We start from the raw sequence: 9,213 nt of genomic DNA, 5'->3' as shown, positions 1-9,213 counted from the left end.
TCATTTTCAGGTACACTAATCAGACGTAGGTTTGGTCTTTTCACATAGTCCCAAATTTCTTGGAGGCTTTGTTTGTTTCTTTTTATTCTTTTTTCTCTAAACTTCCCTTCTCACTTCATTTCATTCATTTCATCTTCCATCAGCGATACCCTTTCTTCCAGTTGATCGCATCGGCTACCAAGGCTTCTGCAATCTTTGTGTAATTCTGGATACTTGGCTTTCAGCTCCATCAGCTCCTTTAAGCCCTTCTCTCCATTGGTTATTCTAGGTATCTATTCGTCTAATTTTTTTCAAAGTTTTTAACTTCTTTGCTATTGTTTTGAATTTCCTCCCGTAGCTCATAGTAGTTTGATTGTCTGAAGCCTTCTTCTCTCAACTCATCAAAGTCTTACTCCGTCCAGCTTTGTTCCATTGCTGGTGAGGAACTGCGTTCCTTTGGAGGAGGAGAGGTGCTCTGCTTTTTAGAGTTTCCAGTTTTTCTGCTCTGTTTTTTCCCCATCTTTGTGGTTTTATCTACTTTTGGTCTTTGATGATGGTGATGTACAGATGGGTTTTTGGTGTGGATGTCCTTTCTGTTTGTTAGTTTTCCTTCTACCAGACAGGACCCTCAGCTGCAGGCCTCTTGGAGTTTGCTAGAGGTCCACTCCAGACCCTGTTTGGCTGGGTATCAGCAGCACGGTGGCTGCAGAACAGCAGATTTTCATGAGACCAGAAATTCAGCTGTCTGATAGTTCCTCTGGAAGTTTTGTCTCAGAGGAGTACCTGGCCGAGTGAGGTTTCAGTCTGTCCCTACTGGGGGGTGCCTCCCAGTTAGCCTGCTCGGGGGTCAGGGACCCACTTTAGGAGGCAGTCTGTCTGTTCTCAGATCTGCAGCTGCGTGCTGGGCGAACCACTACTCTCTTCTAAGCTGTCAGTCAGACAGGGACATTTAAGTATACAGAGGTTCCTGCTGAATTTTTGTTTGTCTGTGCCCTGCCCCCAGAGGTGGAGCCTACAGAGGCAGGCAGGCCTCCTTGAGCTGTGGTGGGCTCCACCCAGTTCGAGCTTCCTGGCTGCTTTGTTTACCTAAGCAAGCCTGGGCAATGGCGGGCACCCCTCCCCCAGCCTCACTGCTGCCTTGCAGTTTGATCTCAGACTGCTGTGCTAGCAATCAGCGATTCCCTGGGCATAGGACCCTCCCAGCCAGGTGTGGGACACAATCTCCTGGTGTGCCGTTTTCCAGGCCTGCTGGAAAAGTGCAGTATTAGGGTGGGACTGACCCGATTTTCCAGGTGCCGTCTGTTACCCCTTTCTTTGACTAGGAAAGGGAACTCCCTGACCCCTTGTGCTTCCCGAGTGAGGCAATGCCTCGCCCTGCTTCGGCTCGTGCACAGTGCACTTCACCGACTGACCTGCACCCACTGTTTGGCACTCCCTAGTGAGATGAACCCGCTACCCCAAACAGAAATGCAGAAATCACCCGTCTTCTGTGTCGCTCAGGCTGGGAGCTGTAGACCAGAGCTGTTCCTATTCAGCCATCTTGGAGCAATATCAGAATATTTCATCCAGATCAGCAAACTTTTCCTGTAGATGGTCAGATAAATATTTTTGGCTTTGTAGGCCATGTGGTTACAACATTTCAGTGCTGTCGTTGTCACATGGAGATGCTATAGTCAATACTAAATTGCTATGTGGAAGAACAGAGAAAAAGAGAAGAAAAAACACCAGTAATTTCTTCCCCTGTCTGAGTTTTAGGGGTCTCTTTCTTCCCTTCCAGCCCAAACTGGAGGATTTCTTCTGCATCTCACTGTATCCACTCCACCATGCTCACTTCCAAGTTTCAGGCTGTGTTGAGTTAGAACAGGAACACAAGACCCACTAAGTATCAAACTAACTTTTTCGAATATATTTCAGATTCTCTAGCTCTTCCCTGATGGGCTCACGTCTACTTTTCAAAGTTTGCAGTAGCTGTCTTTGCATTCTCTCCAGATTTTTTTTTTGGCTGAGTTATTGAGAAATAAAGGGAAGCATGTCTCCCTCATCTCTAAAACCTGGAGGACATATTCTAATGTTCTATTTTTAAAAAGACAAAAAAAAAAAGAATGGAAGATTTAAAAATTCCTAAATATTGGATCTATTTATCAGTGTAAGCTCACTTGATAATTCACAATTTGAATGGGTTTTCTAAGCATATTAAACAATGAGAAGTAGGGATTTGGCAATTTTATGGTTGGTTAATTAGGTCACTGTTCCTGTGAATTGTGAAAGTTCTGACATGTGGGCATTGTTTTTTTTGAGGCAAAAATGAATGATGCTCCTAGTAAAATGCGGGTCCTTTTCAATTCCCACATGAATGCATAGATCTCTAGGATATACAAGACAAATATCCACAAGGCACAGTGGACTTGGGCACCTTCTATTTGATTTTTTAAAAATGTGTTCAAAGGGGTCTTATAAAAAATCAGTATAATTAACACTTTTTTTTCCCTTGCTCTCAATTTCCTGTTTTCTCAGATTCATTTCATTGTTGATGTTGTTAGTCAATTACCTGGAAAATAAAACAAAGTAAGTTAGGAAAATATATATATGAAGTTGCTGATTTTTATGGCTTGAATTTTATCCCTTCAAAATGCATATGTTGACATCCCAACACCCAGTACCTCAGAATGTGATCTTTTTGGAAACAGGGTCACTGCAACTATAGTTAGTTAAGATGAGGCCATACTGGAGTATGCTGGGCCCCTAATCCAACACGACTGGTGTTCTTTTAAGAAGAAATGATTTGGACACAGATACCACACAGGGGAGAACACCATGTGAAGATAAAGGCAACAATGGGAATGATGCTTTTGCTAACCAAGTAATGCCAAAGATCACCAGCAAACCACCAGAAATAGGCGTGAAATAGATTCCCTCTCATTGTTTTGAGATGGCACCACCACCCTGTGGATGGCTTCATCTTGGGCATCTGGACTGTAAGACAACGTGGTTCTGTTGTTTGAGTCACCCAGTCTGTGGTACTTTGGTACAGCAGCCCCAGCAAATGAATACACTGAGAAATGTAACAATTGAAAAATAAATTTTTAGAAATACATTTGTCCTTAAACAATTTAGAGGGATTTTTTTTCCTTTTTGGCCAGTGTAAAATATATTTTGGGAGTCATGCTAAATCCTATCAAAAATAATAACATAATAAAGATAAAAAATTATAGGTTAGCTATCTTAAAAGTAGCTGTGCAAAGAAGGCTTGAGAGTTATTAGCAGAAAAATTCTAAGTCTCAATGCTGTACTGTGCAAAAATGAAATAAAGTTGGTTATACTCACACATATATCCAGCCTGTATAAAAGGAATGCTGGCAGGACATGACTGGCTCTGCTATTAATTGTACCCCAAGTGGAAACAAGACACAGCTGGAGCTGGAGAAGATTCAAATTACACAGGGAATACAACACAAGGGCTTACAAATATCAGGAGTTGATGTGGGTTTGTGTGTTGGATTGGGGGAAATTGTAACAATTTAGGAAAGTAAATGCCAGAAGCAGTGGCCTAGATGGATGAGATAAAGGCTTTATATAGTAACATTAAAAATGTTATTGCAAATGCTTCTGGCTTTTATTAATCTTACTCTATTAAAAGGTGCCATAAGGAAATCATAAAGACAAAATGCAGTCAACAATGATGGTATGAGGGGCTCAGGGAAACTTCTCCCATGGAGAAACTTATATTAAGTTGGTAAAATTAGCAAATACATCATTCAACATCATTGGGGGGTCTAATCAAGGGATTATAACTAATTGACAACTATATATAGCAAGCTGAGAACCATTTATTCAATGAAACCTATGGAAACTCAGTAAGAACTGTGATCTGAGAGACCAAAACAGACTCCCCTTCATCAACCATGATGGACACTAAGGTTAAGGAAACAAAAGTTAATGATGGCTGGAGGGTTCAACTTGGTTGGCATGGCATTTTCCTAAATTCCTATGGCTACAAGAAACCCACACTTTTGTTAAATTCTCTAAGAATGGGAGCTAGCAGGCAAATGATCAGATCCCTCTTAACCCTGATTTACAACCCAGGTCACCACAGCTCTGAATGGACGGAGAACTGGCCTCACTGATGCTCTTTCCTGATAAGCAGCTGCAGATCTTAAGCCAGTTTCAGCAGCTTCTAGAGACTGCATACAAACTGTCTTTGTATCTATAGTTCACCCCTTTTGAAATAAAGACCCAAATTCCACCTCACTTTAATGCTAACACCCACCCCAAAGTGGGCATGGGACATATGTTACATATATGTTTACCCATTGTGAATGTGCTTGGCTCCCTTCAGGAACAGGTACAGCTTTTCCTCAAACCTCCTGAAGACGTTTGTCTCTATTGTGTGATTCAGGACCTGTGAGGTGTAAAACCCAACCTGTCCTTCCCCCTCTTCAAAGAGAGAGCACCTGTGGCCCATGCTTGAGACGCAGTTTCCAAAGTGATAACACTGTAAACCAGAAATAACATTCTAAGGCCTCTCAGTTATCTGAAAGGACCTCTCCTTTTGGCCGAGGGCATTGCAAAGTTAACCTGAAAGAGTAGTTCAGGCCATGATGGGAAGGAGGTTTGAACATATCTCATTATACCATCCTCCGTTTTGGAATCCAGGAAAATTTAACCAGCATTTATAATCTATTCCCTTTGAAGCCTGCTACTTAAAGGCTTCATCTGCATGATAAAACCTTGTTCTCCACAACCCGTTATCATAATTCAGACATTTCTTTCTATGACCCGGAACCCTCCTTACTTTGAGTTGTCCCATCCTTCCAGATTGAACCAATGTAAATCTTACAGGTATTTGATGTCTCATGTCTCCCTAAAATGTATAAAACTAGGCTGTGCCTGACCACCTTGGGCACATGTTCTCCAGTTCTCCTGAGGTCACCCATTTTTGGCTTAGAGTACATCTCTTCAAATATTTTACAGAGTTTGACTCCATAAACATCACCAGTCAAGCTCTCCTTTCTACCATTTAGCCATCCTGATGGTCTTTTAGATGACAGAAAGGTGGGAGGCTGTGCCATATGGGGAAGGAATTAAACCCATTTCCCTCAACTCTGCCTCATGGAGCAACTGTGTGTCCTCAGCACGTGAGCAGCTGTTGTCATCTCCCCAGCTCCTGGAGGTGGAAGAGCTACTTTAGGTGGTCTTGCCAGCCCTTGAACATGAGAAATACCATTTTTCACAGCTCCATGCAAAGTAAGGCCCATATCACATGAACACCAGCAGCTGGGTGGTGCCTGTTTGTTTGCCCACACCCAACTCCTGCTCTGTAGGGAGGATTTGGGAGGGGCAGCTGGCAAAGAGTACAGCCCTTGTGTCCCTCACACATCTGTGTGGCAGGACAGCCACTTCAGTAAGCATGGCTGTCAGTCACACCTCCCATCTCTCCCAGCTTCCTAAGGCGGAAGCTCTGCTCCAGGCAGAGGTGGCAGCCAGTGGACATCAGCCTATCTCATCTCCTCTGACCAGGTTGTGAAAGATCCATAGTGGATGATGTGGCAGCAGTTGGGTTACAGCACCAGTGCCTCTGCCACACACAGCTCCTACCAAACAGAGAAAATCTGTGTGAGGTAGCTGGAAGAAAGCAAAATCCTTCCTCCACCTAGGTTCTGCACCACAGTGCAGAGATGCTGCCCCAGGGAGGATAATTCTTTGCCGTTGCCAAGGAGCCTGGGTTCAATTGGATCAGACTTTGGAACAATTCATACTGCAGGACGTTTTCAAAAACAATACATGAATCAGGCCAGGCACAGTGGCTCATGCCTATAATTCCAGCACTTTGGGAGGCCAAGGCGGGTGGATCACCTGAGGTCAGGAGTTCAAGACCATTCTGGATAACAAGGCAAAACCCTGTCAGTGTTAAAAATACAAAAATTACCCGAGTGTAAACCAGAAATAAAATTCTAAGGCCCCTCATGGTGGCATGTGCCTATAGTCCCAGCTACTCAGGAGACTATACTGGGATTACAGCTGGGATCGCACATGTGCCCTGACCACCTTGGGCACATGTATCAAGACCACCTTGCCATGTGCCCAACCACCTTGGTCACATGTGTCCAGTCATCTGAATGGACCCCTCCTCTTTGCCAAGGGCATTCCAAAGTTAACCTGAAAAAGTAGTTTAGGCCATGATGGGAAGAAGGAAGTAGGTAGACTCATACTTATCAATTTCAAAATTTATTACAAAGATACAGTAACAAAGACAGTGTGGCATTGGTATAAAGACAGATAGATACATCAAACAAATAGAATTCAGAGTCCAGAAATAAACCCTTACATTTATACTTATTTAATTTTCAACAAAGAAGCCAAGACAATTCAGTGTGGAAAGAAATGTTTTTGGGACAACTGGGTATCCTCATGTAAAACAATCAGTTGTCTTGTTATTGAGTTGCTGGGGTTTCTTTTACATATTGGATATTAGCCTTTTATCTATTACATATTGGGTATTAGCCCTTTATCAGATGTCTGATGTCCTAATATATTCTCCTGTTCCATCGGTTGTCACTTTGTTGATTGTTTTCACTGAGCAGAAGCTTTATAGTTCAACTTAATCCAATTTGTCTGATTTTCACTTTTGTTGTCTGTGCTTTTGGGGCCATAGCCAAAAAATAATTGCCAAAACCAATGTCATGGAGCTTTTCCCCTATGTTTTCTTTCAGTGGTTTTACAGTTTTAGGTCTTACATGTAAGTCTTTAATTCAGTTTGAGTTTATTCTTGTTTGTGATGTGAGATAAAGATCATATTTCTTTCTTCTGCTTGTGAATATCTAGTTTTCCCAACACCATTTATTAAAGAGACTGTCTCTTCCCCATTGTGTGTTCTTAGCACCTTTGTTGAAAATCAACTGACCATAAATGTGTGAGTTTATTTTTGGGCTTTCTATCCTAGTCCATTGGTTCATGTGTCTTTTTTTATTCCAGTACCATGCTGTTTTGATTACTTATAGCTTTGTAATATGAAATTAAGTATTGTGATGCTTACAGCTTTGTTCTTTTTGCCCAAGATCACTTTGGCTATTCATGGTCCTTTGTAATCCCTACTTCATACCATATACCAAAATTAGCACAAAGTGGATCATAAGCCTAAATGTAAAAGTGAAGCTTTAAAATTTTTGGAAAAAATACAGGAATAAATCTTCAATATCTTGCTTTTAAAAATGATTTCCTAGATACAATCCCTAAACACAACTAATAAAAGGGAATATAGATAAGTTCCAAAATTTTAAACTTTTAAAAAAAAGTTTGTGCTTTAAATGGCATAAAAGAAGAAGAAAACATACAAATCGGGGAAAATATATGCCAATCATAAATCCATGAAGGGATTTTTATGAAAAGTTTATATGAAAAATGCTTACAATTCAATAAAGGAAAGACAAATAGCCCAAATAAAAAATGGGTAAGAAATTTGAATAGTTATTTCTCCAAAGAAAATACATGAATGGCTAACATGCAAATAAAAAGATATTCAATATCACATTATTAATTAGAGAAGTGAATGTCAAACCACAATGAGATACCATTTTGCACTCATTATGATAGGTAAAATAAAACAGACAATAATAAGTGCTGATGAGGATGTGGAGAAATTGAAGTTCTTATACATTGGTGATGGGAATGTAAAATGGTCCAGGAACCTTGGATAATTCTTTTTTTTTTTTTTCTGAGACAGACTGGCTCTGTTGCCCAGGCTGGAGTGCAGTGGTGCAATCTCAGCTCACTGCAAGCTCCACCTCCTGGGTTCACGCCATTCTCCTGCCTCAGCCTCCCTAGTAGCTGGGACTACAGGTGCCTGCCACCACGCCTGGCTAATTTTTTGTTATTTTTTAGTAGAGATGGAGTTTCATCATGTTAGCCAGGATGGGCTCGATCTCCTGACCTCGTGATCCACCCACCTTGGCCTCCCACAGTGCTGGGATTACAGGCATGAGCCACTGCGCCCAGATGAGAATCCTTTTGTAGTTCTTGAAAATGTTGACTCTACAGGTACCATATAAACTGACAATTTCTATCCTCTAAATATCCACCCAAGAGAAACAAAAACAAATGTCAACACAAAAATCTAAACATGAATATTTGTAGCAGCATTATTCATAATAGTCAAAAAGTGGTAACAAACCAAATGCCCATTAATTCTTGAATGGATGAACAAAATGCAATATATCTAGAATGGAATATTATTTGGCAATAAAAAAGGAAGGAAGTACTGATACCTGCTACAACTCAGATGAACCCTCAAAATGTTGTGCTAAGTAAAAGAAGCTAATCACGAGATACCACTTGTCTTATGATCTAATTTATATGCAATAGTTAGAACAGGTTAATCCACAGAGGAAAATAAATATGTTGTTGCCAGTGACTGGTGGGGGGAGCCAAAGGCAGGGATGATGGGAATTACTTTGCATTGTTTCTTTTGGGACATTCTGAAATGAACATGTTTGAAAATCACATTATGGAGACGGTTGCAAAACTCTTATCGACATACCAAAAACTATTGAACATTTGGAATGGGTGAACCTTATGGTATGTAAATTATATCTCAATAAGATTGCTTTAAAAAGTTATGGAGAAATGAAGATATTATCAGACAAACAAACACAGGGAATTCATTGCACTCAGGCATATTCTACAAGAAAGTTAAGGAGGTTTTTCAGGTGGAATGTAGGTGATGTGGATTAGAAACTTGGGTCTACACAAAGAAATAAAGAACATCAGAAGTGAAAGACAAAAACTGTATGATCTCAGTCATATGTGTAATGTAAAAATATTGATCTCATAGAGGCAGAGGGTAGGAAGAAGGTAACTAGAGGCTGGGAAGGGTATGGGGGAGGGTGGCTGGGGAGATGTTTGTCAAAGAATACATACTCACAGTTAGGAGGAATAAGTTCAAGAGCTCTGTCATACAGCAAGGTGACTATAGTAACAATGATATTGTTAAAAAAACGCTAGGAGAGTGGACAGTAAGTGTTCTTACTATGCAAAAAACAAAAATAACTGAGGCAGTACATTTGTTGATGAACTAGATTTAACCATTTCACAATGTATGTGTACTTTAAAACATCATGTTATACACAATAAATACATAAAATTTTATGTCATTCTAAAAAATGAATAAATTTGGGAAAAATGAAATAAACAGAGTGAAATAAAATATTTTTATAATTTTAAGTTTCCCTACATGGTAAC

The sequence above is a fragment of the Symphalangus syndactylus genome, chromosome 5 (genome assembly GCF_028878055.3).
Source record: "Symphalangus syndactylus isolate Jambi chromosome 5, NHGRI_mSymSyn1-v2.1_pri, whole genome shotgun sequence".
Classification (NCBI taxonomy): Eukaryota; Metazoa; Chordata; class Mammalia; order Primates; family Hylobatidae; genus Symphalangus; species Symphalangus syndactylus.
The sequence above is the reverse complement of the archived record's forward strand: the minus strand, read 5'-3'. Positions refer to the sequence as shown.